Raw genomic sequence first — 15,913 nt, forward strand, 5'->3', positions numbered from 1 at the left:
CTACGTCAACCTTGCGGTTAGCCCATAGGTATAACCCATCCATAGTTTTTTGTGAACTTTAGATATGTATTTATTCAACAATGTGTTTCCATGTGATGTTTTATATAAAAATTATATTTTATTATTCTCCTTCGTTTGATTTCTACTTTCGAAATAGTCCCCAAAATGCAGTCCTAGTTTTAGACTACATGTATTTGAGAAATTTTCTTGCTCTTGCCGCAATACATAGTTTTTAATTGAAAATTCCTCCAAGCTTTAATAATTTTCGTTCATACTGAGTATCGTTATTTATTAATCATAAGAGGATACTTACGTATTAACGGCATCGGAGCCGAAATACTACAGATAGAAAAAAAATATTGATCTCCCGGGCACTCAGTTATCTTTTGTATTGTTGTTGCCTATTTGTTTGCTGTGTTTTGTAAGTTTCAGTGCTGCGAAAATGCGTATTTGAGTTTTGTGGTATTTACGTATGAACGCCACCGGAGCCCTTATGAATTTATGTTGAATCAATCCATCGATTAACTTTGAAAACTCATAACACAAAAACGAAAAAAAACGCCTCTCTGATTTTGGATATGTTATGTAAAAAATCCTCAGCCGAAACCATTTGAACTATAAAAAACAAATATAATCAGTAATTACAAATAAAATCCTTTTTTTCAAGTGCAATATTTTTTTCAAACAAGACTAGCTCATTGGTTTTAATTCGATATGTCAATCATCTGAATAGGTTCAATAGTTCAAAAGCTATGAATTTTTGTGGTGAAAAAATGGATAAAAGTTGATTTTTCATGCCATCAGTTTGAAAAAAAACAGCTCAAGAACAAAGAATTACGCCTCTGTGATTTTTGGATATGTGATATAAAAAACCTCAGATTCCAAGAAAAAATATAAAAAAGTATAGCGCCATTGGTCCCGAGACCATGTAAACTATAAAAAACCAATACATACAATCAATAATTTCTTAAAAAAGGGGTTGTATCTAGGACACGACCGCATATTTTCGACGTAGAACAACGCAATTACATTGTGCAGTCCACTTGTTTACCATTTCGAAATTATTTTAGAATGCATCGGAATTTTAGTAATAGATTATGTTCTTTGTTACAAATAAATTTGATGAACGTCGTTTACGTTCGATATGATGTCTAGGACTACCGAAATATGTGAACGGAAGAATTGTCAAACGATCATTGTATTTTACATTTTCCTCTGAAATTATTGCACATCTCATGTTTACGTAGTTCTCGAACCGCGAAAATTCATTCACCTCTAGTATCTGAAATGACGATTTTCCCAGGCTTCTCAGTTGAAAAGTACGTTTTAGGGGAACATATACCGGTCTGTACAACAACAAGCGAGTACAAAAGCACTCATCACCAAAAAATACCCCCGACTTGCATATATTTACAAAGCGGATTCCCCAGGTACATTGATTTTGAAGTCCGTGTTAGAGAAACACAGCTCGATGGGAACAAAAATACCCCCGACTTGCATGTATATTTGCAAAGCGGATTTTCACAGGTACATCGATTTTGAAGTCTGTTTTGGGGAAATCGTAAATCGGACCAATCAAAACTTGGAAAAACTGGGCGTTTGGGTAACGCTGGACATTTTACAGTTATTCAATTGCTCATCTCATGAAAAATAACATTTTATTAATTGACATAGACGCGTAGAAATATTTGCTATCAATTGATGCAAACATCTTTCTGATCTGTTAAGAAATGTTAGAGTTATAAGCATTCGTAATATGGGTAGGGTTAGCACACAAATAGGCAGAACAAATGTATGGGAAAAAGGAAGTTCTTCTAGTTTTCATGAATTTATACCGTTTAGAGATTAGCGAATTGTAATGTATAACATATCAAACAAATCTTAGAGAATTTCCGCTCCGATTGGTATGCAAATCATGAGAATTCGTTCGAATTGAAAATAGTTATTAATGTTAACTTTATTTCACAAAAATGTGACCTGTTAGACGTATGACCTGATAGACGTAGTTCTACGTCAAAAATCAAATGAGAAAGTCTACTTTTTTTCTTTCAAAAAACTTGTCTCATTGGCTCTAATTTGATATGTTGATCATCGGAATCGGTCCAGTAGTTCAAATGTTATGAACTCTATTTTTGCTCTGGTTTTAAATCGTGTTATTGTACACAGCAAAAACTTAGCTCCATTGTGATATTCCTGCTTCCAAACTGACATTCTGGGCCTACTATCGCTGGAGCTCGATGAGACGTAAGCAACCGCGGATCGAAAAGTTACCTGGCATCATCTGAATAACAAAAAAAGATTGAAAATTGTGTATACCTCAGTAATGCTTGTGATCTATTCTAAATTTTGTGTCAACTATTCTTATGCATTTTTTGAGAACGTGCTTGGGCTGGGCTAAAAGTCCTAGAGAACCGGTAGCTTCCTATTTTCAACGATCAAACATGTCTGTTTTTGACAAATTTGTACTGCTTTTTGACGTAGGATTCTACAGCTAGTCAATTGGAATAAATTTCGCTCGCTTCGTTCCGAACCGCTCATTTATTTTATAACCGGGAAGCAAAGCAGACCAGAAGGAGTGAGAGCATGTCCGCAGCCCCAGTATCTTTAGCAGAGGTAGCGATAGCAGCAGGAAACCAATTTTCATGGCATCTACAAGAGAATCGTAACCCGATGCAGCACAAAGTAATTAAAAAGGTGTATAGATGTGGAATCGCCTATGTTTGCATTCAGTGTTTCTAGAGATGGTGATGGGTTTATTCAAACTATACATAGCTGCGCTTTTGGTTGCTCGTTTTGGCCTACGTCAAAAAAACAAACTGATTTTTATAATTTGTTTGTCGGTGGGAAGCTCATGTGAATTTAGAAGAGCTTTTGTGGTTATTGATGTTTGGTGACTTTCCGATCGATCATAAAATTTTCACGAACTCGCGCATTTTTTTGCGGATTAAATGTGGTATCGAAATACAACACATTGCTAGCCGAATGGGAAGAAGCCATTTTTCAGCAGTGAAAGCTGCATTCCTTTGTTGAAGACTGAAGGTGAAAATGCACTCCATTTCGAATGCTATAGTTGCCACCAACACAATCGATTATGGATTTTTTTGTCGCCATTCTGCGAAAGATGCTGAATAGGATAATTTGTGGATTATTTCTTCGGAAATGAGGGGAGATGTGTCTTTGCTATGAAATACAGATTTTGATAATAAAATCCAATGATGGCATGAATCACGTGTGATCTGTCAAAAACAATGCGCTGAGAAACTAAACAGCACAAAATCACCTGATAGAACGGAATGATGACAAATTTTTTGACCACATTTCACCAATTATTTTCTACTGTGTGCCGTTTTGATATTAGAACAACCGCTCACCGGACACTGAGCGGCGAAATGCAACGTGACATTTAGAAAGACTGCTTCCACTCACGGTGCATAGAGTGGTGTGGGCCCTTTCGCGGCTATTGCCTGTTTGCTTGTTCGTCCATTCAACTGTTCGGCTCAGATATAGAGAAAGTAACCGCAACACATATGGGCGCAGCAATTGATAAAACAAACAATGAAACAACAACAAATGAACACAAACCTAGCGAAAATGTATACGCATTCGCATCGCTGTGTGTAGAGGCGGTCGTCGTTCGGCGTCGTGAGTTCGTACCGTCTGCGTCTCTATGCGTCGTCGATTAGGTGGTGGCGAGGCAAACGATCGAATGATCTTTTTGTTTTGTGTTCTTGCGATTGATACTGCTTCCCTCGCTCGGTCTCTTTCTCGGTGTGTTTGTACGAGCGTGATAAAGTTGATTTCGATAATCATCTACAGCGCTGGCGGTGATGATGCTGCTGCTGCTGGCTCGGCTGGCCTTTTTGGTGATTTATCTCGACGACACGATCGCTGGGATCTTAGGAGTATACCGCGCGGAATCGCCAGATTCACTACACAAACCAAGCGACGACGGGGTAGTGGGTTATAGCAGCTTATCGTTTATTCGCCAATGGGCCAACAGCAAGTCACGTACACAAACAGATTAACGCAGAAACGAAAAGAGTAAGAGAGCACGAGGGAAGAGAGTGACTAGTACTCGTTTGATTTCATTCTGTTGTTTAATTTTATTTATCGTGCTTTGACTGTAAAGCCGGATCGGCTATGGAAGATAAGACGCTCAAACTATCGAATGCGAATGTCCGTCAAAGGTTTGAGTCGAGCCGGAGGAATGATGATGACTCATCGTGGCTTCGATTAAACCACACTCTTGTTTGCTTTATTGATCATTAATAATATCGCCTTATTTGCTGCGATGGTCCATACTCTTTCAGTCCTGTTTCATTCGATCATTTTTCTCTCCCAAGACACATAAATGTAACATTTGAACTTTCGGACCCCGGTACTGAGGAGGTTATTAGAAAGAAATTGCCTTATGTGAGTTTAATCTCCTATCCAATTAAACTCACATAATGCAACGAAAACTTTGCCTCGGAGCGGGGCCTGGAATGAGGTCCGATGAAATTTGCGATCTCAATTGCGCGAATGTTATACAATCTAAATCTCACCCCGAAAAGAAAAAAAAAGCTGAAAGATATAAGCTCGTGGGAATTTCGTAACAACTTGAAGGCGAAGCGCGCTATCGAATGGCCGAAAAACTTCGTCAGCTGGCGAATGCGAACCGGCACCGGCGATGTCTATCACTCGCTGCAGACATTGTAGAACCGAAGTATCTCTTAACTGCCTCCGGTGTGCACCGCAAATGACTTACAATTCAATCACGAACCACTCTTGTTGATACGACGATAATAAACTACCTCTAATCATTAGGAAGAGGGAAGAGAGAGGCAGAAGGAAGAAAAGTGCTCGTGGCTTCGCTCGCTGCGTTGAGGACTGCTGCGGCACGTCCGGTCGAACCGTGGCGTTGGTCCATGCGGTGGTATTCACGGAAGACTGATATTCCATATGAACGAGTCGTGATTACGATTTTTTTCGGGCAGGGAAAAAATAACAGCGATGGGATATCGAATATCACCATCAAGATTCTTGTTTGGCGAAGTTTATTTTTTTATTATTATTTTGTTGCTTTTATTTGCTTAGGGGGGTTCGCAAGCGAACGTGAGTGTTTGCCTCTTCGGTATGGTCTTTCCTGGGTGATATGGTACTGTCTGTCGAATGAATGTAGAAGACATGCTCGAGGTTTAGTGGGATAGGTATGGTGGAATGAATATTTCACAATAAAAATTGAAGGTTTTATAAATAACATTCGTCTAAATACGTTTACCTGAAGGACATTAACCCGGTATTCACTACCCAACATTTATTTCAATTTTATTATCCCTAAATTGAGAGAACTATTTGGTTACACATTATGACGTAGCACTTTGTCTAACAGAAGTATATGGACGGTAAAATGAAAATATGAACACAGAACATGCAAGAAATAATGAAAGATTTCGAACTCGACCATTTCTTGATAGAACGCAAAGATGTTTGCATCAATTGATTGAAAATCTTTGTACTTATCTATTACAACAAAGAAAATTAGATATAGGGGTTTTCAGATTAAACTCTCACGCAAAAAAAAAATCGAATAACTCCTTATAAATTTTTTTTTTCGCTTCGTCGATGGTACCACTGCATTCAGATCGGATGGTGTAAAGCTGTACAAATTACAAGAACATGTATTTTTAGTGAAATCGTGTTACACGAGCAACCGAAGTCACTGGCGCTACCTATCGGGAAATGTTGGAAGATGAAATCTTCCCTGTCATGATGGCCATGCCTAATTTCAAACGTTCATCTTCCAACAGGACAGAGCGAAGCCTCATACCGCTGATGAAACGTTGTTGTTTCTGCGTACAGTTTTCAGAGATCGCGTCATCTCAAATCGCTTTCCAGCTCTGTTTAACTGTGGATGGAATTGGCCGCCGTATAGTCCGGATTTAAGTCCACTCGATTACTTCCTCTGGGGGTACGTGAAGGACCGTTGCTATGTTAATAAGCCACAAAATTTGGAGGAAATTAAAGAAGAAATAACTCGGATTTTCAACAGCATTGAAGTCGTAATGTTAGAGTTGTGCATGAAGAATTTTGTTCGCCGTTTAAAACGCGTTATCGAAAAAAGGGGTGGTCAAATCAAAAATGTCCCAAAATAAGCTTTATTTTCGTTTTTAAAAATAAAAATCTGTTCACTTTTGTAGAAGTTATTAAAATTTGTTGCGTGAGCGTTTAATCTGAAAGACCCTGTATATGTCAAACAAATTGTTTAATAATTGTAAAATGTCAAACATTATCCGAATGCGCTAAATCCCACTCAATGTTTGTTCCCTAAGTTTTGCCGTCTAAAAATAGAAGATGAAGTAGCACCAAAGCCCAATCTGAATAAAGAGCGATAACACGTCAAACGGGCGCGGGTCGGTGCCCTGACCCTCTCCGATTTTTGATGAACCTTGTACGTACGCAGCATACCCAAATTCACAATTTTCATTATCATATGTTTAATTTGAATTGCGACAGATTTTTGACGTAGGACTACGTCTTTCATTTCTATACTGGGGTGTAAGTTCAAAGTTTCGAAAACGAATGCGTTACGCCGAAGAACGAGATTTCGAGTGTTAATAGCTTCTAAACCATTGAACGAAATGATATGATAAACACTTCATTCGAAAGATAAAATGTCTTCGCGTTATATTATTTTCAATAGCCCTAAAATTGCCTTCAAAACAGGCTATTGAAATCACATCAATCGGTATATAAGCGAGTGCCGCTCGGAAATCCACTCAGTTATGATTATGCAACGATTGAGGTACGATCGCTGGAATAGATGAATGTTTCCCTAACACAGTCTTCAAAACCATGAATCCAGGGGAAACCGGCATTGCTCGCTTGCGTTTCTGAAAATCGGAATGTTTCCCAAACACAGACTTGAAAACCATGGAGCCTGTGGATAACTACGGGTACTTTTGTACTCGCTTGCATTTTTGCAAACCAGAATGTGTATTCCCAATACAGATTCCGAAACCAAGAAGTTGGGAAAATCGGCATTGCAGATACATTTAAGTCGGCAATACTTTTATACCCCTATGTATTTTCACACTCCAGAATTCGTTTTGCTAACACGGTCTACAATAGTGGGTACAAATGCAACGCTTTGGCTCGATTATTCTAGACTGAATTGGAAGATATCTCTTCATGTCGCCAGCTCACTGAACTTCTAAGCATACCGTTTGGAGATTAGGCAAAATGTTGCTGCGATAACTACTACCACAATGCATGAATTCGTAATAGTTTCATTCATTCACTACTTTAATCAATATTTTAATCAATACCCACAAAAGATAGCTCTGCGCAGCGGCGATATCGTACCCAATGAGGAACATCCGAGGTGGGATTACTGCTAATTGAAAAAATACAATTGATTGCTATGCCAACGGTAGTCCTACGTCAACCTTGCGGTTATATATAGGTATAACCCATCAATATTTTTTTAGAAGGGCGTATGCAGAGTTATTAACCTTTTTTTCAAAAAATCGTAACTCTGAATTCAAATTTAAAAATTAGATTATGATGTACTGGAAGATCAATCCATCATTTCAGAAAAATAACATAAATAACGGTGTATTTACCGTTAATCTAAAAAATCTTGAATGAATCCTTCACAAAAAATGATTTTATTGTTAAGAGTTTATATGTATATCTAGAATATTTGATTAGTCTGAGCCTAGGGACACGGACGGGATCTTGACATAGGACTGTGATTGTGTGTAGTAATTGCATTTAAATTGAGTTTTTCATTGTTCAAAATCTATATTTTTTTCTCTTTATACATCAAATGGATGCCCTGGAAAAACCGTTTCCTGTACGTACTTGTATCCTTTAAGCGGGTTAGATGACATAACGTGGTAGAATTCGGTACCGCATTCTGTTCAAAAATGTACACAAAAATACCATTAAAGCCATTACTACCCCTGTTCTTCTGTTTATTCAATCATGCAGAAGAAGACAAAGAGTCATCATGTATCATTTTTAAACACAAGTCTAAATAGTTGAGACCTACATAAGTATAAGCCTGAGTCAAATCAATCTACGACCACAAAAATATATTATAGATAAAAATAGCATTATCTCCTTCGTTACCACGTTGTCCGGAACATTGTTTGTAATAACTTTATAGCTCTGTAAGATCGCGACTACTCAAGCTATCATAATCTGATTTACGTGGGTATACACTTTCGATCTTCTAAATCAGCAGTCATTTAAATTCATTTATTGCACATAACCAAACAACATACTCGATATTATGACATCCTGGACCACAATTACACAAATTGTTAGTAGTGAGACCTACACGATAAAAACATGAATTGAGCACAAATTGATTGGACAACATACAATATAATATAAAATTAATGCCTATTATCGGTAAATGGAGAATGATTTATTTTACGCATCAACTCACATTATGAGCTAACGCCCGAATTTATGTAAAAAGATTGCTCGTTGCGTTGGGGAGGAAGCGAGTGGATAGTGCAATCGAAAGAAAACATACCCAATTAAATCGTCAAATTTTTAACTTTTTTTTACTATATTCACTGTTCATGTTTCAAGCATTCTGGATAAATTTCCTGTCTAATGATATATAACACAACATATGTCGCAATAACCAAGGTTTTAGAGTGCAATAAACGTTTTTTCGGTGGTTTTCCCCCCTCTCTTAGGGGAGGCTGCCATACAAATTGAACACAAATTTCTGCATTACTCGAAAATTAATCAAGCAAATGAAACCAAATTAGGCATATGTAGGTATTAGGATGCTATAAATGTTTCTATGGTGGCTAGATACTCCTCCCCACTCTCTTAGGGGGGGCTGCCATACAAATGAAACACAAATTTCTACATTACTCGAGAATTAATCAAGCAAACGAAACCAAATTAAGCATGTAAAGGTTTTAGGGTACAATAAATGATTTTTCGGTGGTTAGATACTTCTCCCCCTCTCTTAGGGGGGCTGCCATACAAATGAAACACAAATTTCCGCATTACTCGAAAACTAATTAAGCAAATGAAAACAAATTAGGCATTTAACGTACAAAAAAAAAAGTTCTATATACGGAAGGTGGTCCTAGTCCGACCGAAGGTCCTATGATTCAAAACAAACATTTTGTGTTATGAATGGCTGTTGCAATTGAGGGGGTCGGGTCGACCTCTATTAGATTTATTTTATAACGCGCAATGTTCATACATTTCTAAAAACAAAACATACATATTAAAAAAGGTACGACAAAATTTCATTAAAAATTAAAGCATTACTAGGTTTCAAAATTTAAACAAATTTAAATTTTGAAATACAGTAGAACCTTGACGATCTGCGAACGTGAGTTCCATGGTGACTGTATAGGCTTACCCGAAATTTGTCAGTAAGTGGCAGTTTTGCTTTTTTATTTTGGTCTAGGTTTTACAGTATCTGATCACTGGTGTATACGACCTTACAGAAGGAAACTTTAATGATTTCTGATTAGTAAAACATAGTTTTCAGGCTAAAATATGCGTTTTCATGTTTGCTCTTTATTTTTAAGCCCGTGGCTATGCCACTCGATTCCACGGATAATCGGGGTTCTACGGTAGTAAAATCATAAAACATTCAATTTGTATTGCGCAATACTCATACTCAATATACTCAAGAAACAGGGACGCATAAATTTTAATAAAAATCGGAGCAGTACAAAGTCCTAAAATTAAAAAAAAATCAAAATTTCGAAATACCAAAAAAGGCGTCGTGCACAAATTACGTAGCGCGAAAAGGGGGGTCAAGGTTGCGTTACTTACAGTGTATTAGAGATAGGAAATTGCGTTACGTAGGGGGGAGAGCGCCCAAAATCCGAATATTTAGCGCTACGTAATTTGTGCACGACGCCTAATTTTGAATTTTCAATAGAAATTTGTTTTGACGATACACCATAATAGAATGCAATTTGAGTTATTTTCCCATAATTTTATTTCATTGCGTTTTTCACCATATAAGAATTCTGTCTTATTGGGTACTCTACTAAATATTTTACATACTGCTGATTATAAGGTATTGGGGCACTTGTTCATGCTCATCCAAAATACTGCCTTTCAAAATTGTTCAATGCCCTTCGAGTACATGGTTATTCTTTTCGTGATTTAGATATTGAGGACTGTGATATTAGACATGTGTTTAATTCTTTTTAAGTATTTCGTACCTTTCCGCAAGTATCTAGACCAGGGGTTCGCAAAGTGGTTTCTCAGGGGTCGACATGACCGTAAATTGATTTTGGGGGTCGTTTACCCGTAGCCAGCCTTCAGATTTGTCTGGAATCTTCCAGACTTTGGTAATGGGTCCAGATATACAGACCGTCTTTTGTCTAGTCCAGACTTTCCGCACTTTGCCCAGATTTTTCCAAATTTAAACAAAAATTCTGTTGGTTTGGAAAGCTAGTTTATGATAGTTTTGTTGAAACAGTTATTCAAAATGGATCACTGATTTCACCGAAGGGATTGGGAGGCCAGACTGAGCTGGCTTTCTCAGAGCACCGATAAGCATGCTGGTTTCTACAAAGTATGTAGTAAAGACATAAAGTGTCTTGGAGGATTAAACGATTTCTTGAAGCATGCTGCGACTTAGAAGCACAAAAGACTGCTGTGATAACGAATGTTCTCGGAGATGGTCAACACGAGGAGCCCATTAGTCATTTGTAAAAATGTATATAAATTTTTTTTCGTCAAAGTAACAAATTATTCTTGTGCAGAATTTATTGAAGTTTTCAAAATTGTCTTTCGATTTGCGGTGCGATGGTTGTTTATTGAATAATTCATCATGAAAGACGAAGGGGTAATTTTTCATTCAAACTAAAATATATCTGTATGGGAAGGTTCTGCAGAAAACCAAATGCCAAATGACCAAATGAAAGCTGGTTAATAAGGTTAATATGGAGATGTAATACACTTTAACATGAGTTCTGCGATGAGATCAAAGCTAGAAGTGGCATTGAACGATTGTGTGAGATACGTGTTCAGTTTAAATCGTATGGCTACAGTGCGCCATTTGCAAAAAGACCTAATTGGTTGCCCCTTCCGTAACTTCTACAACATGCGTGCTTGTTTGTTTCTATTCAGGATATTGAATCGCCAGAGACCTTCCTACTTGTTCTCCAAACTACATCTATCTCGAAGTCAGCGGACCTGCAACCTTGTGGTACTTATCCATAGTACAGCTATGTACGGCAATTCATTTATAGTTGAGGAGTGTGGTGAACTGGAATAGTTTACCTTCCAATTTGAGACGTATTAAACATGAAGTAATGTTCAAAAATGGCTGCTTATCATTTTTCAATCAATAGATTAGATTTAAGTTGAATAATATGTAGTAATGGTTGCTAGTCATTGTGTGAACAATTTTGCTGCGTTAGTGACACTTTAAAAGACAAATATCTTATGTCATGTATTCTGGTTGAATAAATAAATAAATAAATAAATAATTAGATTTGATGTTGAGCTGGTTAGCAACGAATAGTATTAGTCCTGAAATTCAGAATGATGTACATCGTATTTCGGTTCATCGATATGCGTTGATTTTACACGAAGTTACAGCATGTCAAAATTAACTTAAGGGGGTATTCTAGTGTAGAGACACGAATTTCGGACGTTTTTTCGAGTTTCGTAAAAGTAAAACAAAGAAAATTTTTACTATCTATTATATCATCATTCGTTCATTTATCTTTTAACAATAAAACAAAAATTGAAGGGAGAAATGATATTCATAACTAGAATAGTTAAGAGTTGATGAAGTGAGAGGGTTCAAAAAAAGTAGAGCCATGGCGTACACGATTCCAGCTCTTCTGGTTATCTGAAACAAACAAAAATCGCATAGATTCTGAATGAGTAAAGATGCCGCTATCGCATGAACCTCGGACAAGTCAAAAATATCTTCTTTGACAAAATGGCGGCCGTTTGAAAAACAAAATGCGGTTAAAAACGTTTTTTCTGGGGTTCTCCGATTTTTTTAAAATAGTAAAATTTAAAAACTAATATTTTTAGAGATTCATGCGATAGAGAGATGCCTGCAGATTGTACCCATATAAATTCGACATGAATCGGTTCAGTAGAACTAGAGATATCGTGTACGCCAGTTTGAAAAAACTGGTTTCGAGAAAAACGCGTTTTCATTCTTATGGCTGTACCCGGTTAGATACCGCATCACTAAAATGGCTCTAACTCGGTAAGTAAAAGGATTTTCGATAAGTCCATTCTAGGGTATGTTCTTGAATGCATAAACTACAAAAATATGAAGGAAAATAATTTTGATTTTTTAAAATTTCTAAACTAGAATACTATCTTAAAATATCCAACTTCGCACTCTGTTCCTCTAATTTTTTTGTCGAGTGTATATTTGATCAGTACACGTTGATCAAATTTTATCTGTCAAAAAGAGTAAAATATTTGGCTTTGGTCAAACAGTGTATAAGCACCCTTAGTACCTAGAACGAGCTATTGGAATGATGGTATACTGTTCGTGAATGATTGTGTTTATGACATTATACAGATTACCGAAACGGATCCTAGAACGTTGTATGACGAGATGGATGAACTACTGAACTACTCATTAGGGAGTACGTAAGCGATGGAAGAATATCTATTGATCGGTTCAACGAATTTAAGGCTAATGTATCAACTTCAACTTCAACGACTTGGTTATGATAAATCTGACCATGATGGACTGATAGATATTGATTGATTGATTGTGTTGGATCATAGAGACTTTAAATGTTTGCAGTTCTAGTCCTGAGAAGGACCTTTGTGGACACACTTAATACAAACTTCTTCTTCACCTACCTCGAGAAAGCAACGTTAACCCCCAAAAACACTGCTTTCCGCTGCCTAGTAAGTTCATATTATTGTACCTTTGGTTATACAAAAATTAAAACAATTCTATAGACTTACAAAGAAAAAATATGAAAGTTGAATTTTTCATCAAATACACTGCATGTACTTACACGGTAGATCCTAAATAGAACGCTTACAGTGAAAAACTTATCAGCTTGTTGCATGTTCAACGAATTTAAACCGATTTGTTTTGCCGGCGCTCTGAAATCTCTGAAAAATTTTTTTACATAAAAATGACTCCCAAAATAATATCGTACATTTTTAGCAGCCCAAAAAAATTGGAGTATTACCAGTTACTTTTAGAAGTCTTTGGTTGAGCGAAATATTGAAACAGTATTCTAAATGCGGCAAAAAATATTTTCAGTGGGTGGCAATATAGTTGTGAGGGTTAACCATCCGCAAATCTTTAAATTAGTAAGAATTTTGTATGAGCAACACAAAAACAAGGAATAAATTTTGTTTAAAAAATTTGGCTATAGAGGTCTGAGGTATAATTTAATTCTGGAAAAGGGGTCTATTGCCTAAAATAGTTTGAGAACCCCTGATCTAGACTATGACTTGTCGTATGCTCAAGAATTAACACCTCACGTAAACATGACTTTTAGCTGGGTCCCTCACACCTTCATAATTGCCACTAACAAAAACCTAAGACAAGATGAGACAACTAGCTTCTTACTCTTCTTCGTCGTACAAAAACGAAGCCATGACATGAAGATGCCAGAGTTGCCAAATATTATAAAATTTCGGATTTTTTTAAATTTCTTTTTTTATGAATCTTAACATTTGGTTGGTGCGAATTTAATGATTTAACATATTTACAGTAAGGCAAAATAAATCTTTTATATACCCATATCTATAATATAATAATAATATCCATAACAACTCGTCCAAGATTGTCTGGAGAATCTTTTCTCGTTGATTCGTGCAAAACAACGGCTCTCAACTCCATTGTGATTCAGAAACAACTTGAAAATCGTGACTCTTTCGCAATACATGACCGTAGTACCGATTGCTTCGCATACAGCCGATACACAAGAACATCTTGTTGGATTGATGGAATTGCTATCAAAGCGGCGAGAAGAATGTTCAGCCCAGAAATTGATGGACAGTGAAGCAGCATCGACATCATATCGAATTTCAGCTTCATCTAATTTTAGTGATAATGTTGATGACATGAATATTGAATTCGACTATGAGTACACCGTCGATGAAGCGAAAACTTTCCTCGACAGAACAGAACAAAATTCGTAGCTCTTTACATCATCAAAATAAGTCAGCGGGAAAGAACATGTCAGCAGTGTAACAATTGGTAGCCAGCAAAACACAACCTTGATGGTATCAACCATCTTTTTTTTTTCATATTTACGAGCTAGAGTTAACAACTCTGCCATCTGCATAGTGAATGATGAGAATTTTTATTTCTTCTTAGCAATGGAAATTATATTCCGAAATATGAAATCGCATTAGGGACCTAACGAAGCTAAATTGACAAATGAGTGTTTTGCCGTTCACTTTACTCCATTGTGAAAAAAAAACACATACAAACTTGCATATAATTCCTTCACATTTCTTTTAAACTAAATATTGTAATATTCATTAAATCCACTTTTTCTAAATTCAATACAAATCCAACGCTATTTTTTTATTGGCAACACTGAAAAAATCGGCTTTGTTTACAAAATTTATCGAAATCAGCCAATCAGAAATCAGAATGACTGACAGAAATTTGGTCCGTATCTGACAGAAATTTGGTCCGTAAAAGACCCCCTATTGTCTGATCTTATCTTAGACAAAAACTATTTTTTTCAATGTTTTGCATGACCAAAGACTTCTAAAGGTATCTGGCAATACAGGGTAACTTCGATATAACCTACATTGTGGTTTCAAAATTATACGTTGCATCGAATTGTACGTTATATCGAAGCATAAAAAAGAACTCAGAAACGTGGCTTATATTACCTTATTGTGTTGCTGTTTGAGTAAGGTTAATGAATAATTTCAACTAGAAGACGAAACCAACCTTTCTCATGATGGTTCCCTTCGTACTGTTGAATGAAGTTTGATTCATTTAGAATCCGGAATCATGAAACAGTTGTATTCCGGGATTGGTTAAAGGTACAAAACAAGCTTTAGTATCAAAATACAGATAATTTATTGTTCTTTCAAGAAAAAACTATTTACAAAATTATTCCTTTGGACTTTGAAAATGTGTACGTTATATCGAGGGTACGTTATAACGAGGGTAAGTTATTACGATGGTGCGTTATATCGAAGTTCACCTGTACATCTTTTTTTAGGGTTGCGAAAAATGTACGATATTAATTTGCAAGTCGTTTTCATGTGGAAAAACCGAGATTTCAGAGTGCCGGCAGAAAATTCTGTTGAAAATGCAACAAGTTGATAAGTTTTTCACAGTAAGCGTTCTATCTAGGATTCAAATTTTCAATTTTTTCTTTGTAAGTCTATTCAAAAAAAAAAATGCGCATTAGAAATGATGTTTTAATTTTTGCATAACCAAAGGCGCAATGAAGTAAACTTACAAAACCGCGGAAAACAGTGTTTTTGGGGTAACGGTCAGTGGCAACTATATTGCTACCATTTTTTAAACTGTTCAATATTTTATTTTTTATCAAAGTTAAATACGTTTTTCTACCTCATGTAAGGATTATATTCTCTGAAGTTGGAGTAGGACGCGACAATTCTGGAGTACATCCAATTTTAACAGCTGTCAGAACACAGAACTATATTTTCCGAACTACAAAATAGATAACATATCCAGTTGCACTGCAAATGATAATGATGTCATTCCTTGCACAGAACCAAAACAAAAGGGCAGTGCGGCGGTTAGGAAACACGAATCACGAACCATTAGGAGTAGTAACATTCACGCTCCATATCATTCATAAACACAATTATGTTCAGTGCATACACACCAGCCCAGGCGTCCGATGCAGAGATTTATTTTCTTACGATCCCTCTCTCTGTCTCTTTGGACCCGGCAAAACGTTACCTTCTTCCGCCCTAGGTTCTG

At 36.5% G+C, this 15,913-nt stretch overlaps 1 protein-coding gene and 1 pseudogene across 3 annotated transcripts in view; both read left to right on the top strand.

Annotated features, from left to right (window-relative positions):
* Positions 1–15,913, top strand: part of LOC129779122 (putative uncharacterized protein DDB_G0271606) — a 634,240-nt gene that overhangs the window by 18,615 nt on the left and 599,712 nt on the right. The window lies entirely within an intron of this gene.
* On the top strand, positions 7,319–7,507 carry LOC129780901 (U4 spliceosomal RNA; annotated as a pseudogene).

Source organism: Toxorhynchites rutilus, chromosome 3, assembly GCF_029784135.1.
Source record: "Toxorhynchites rutilus septentrionalis strain SRP chromosome 3, ASM2978413v1, whole genome shotgun sequence".
Taxonomy (NCBI): domain Eukaryota; kingdom Metazoa; phylum Arthropoda; class Insecta; order Diptera; family Culicidae; genus Toxorhynchites; species Toxorhynchites rutilus.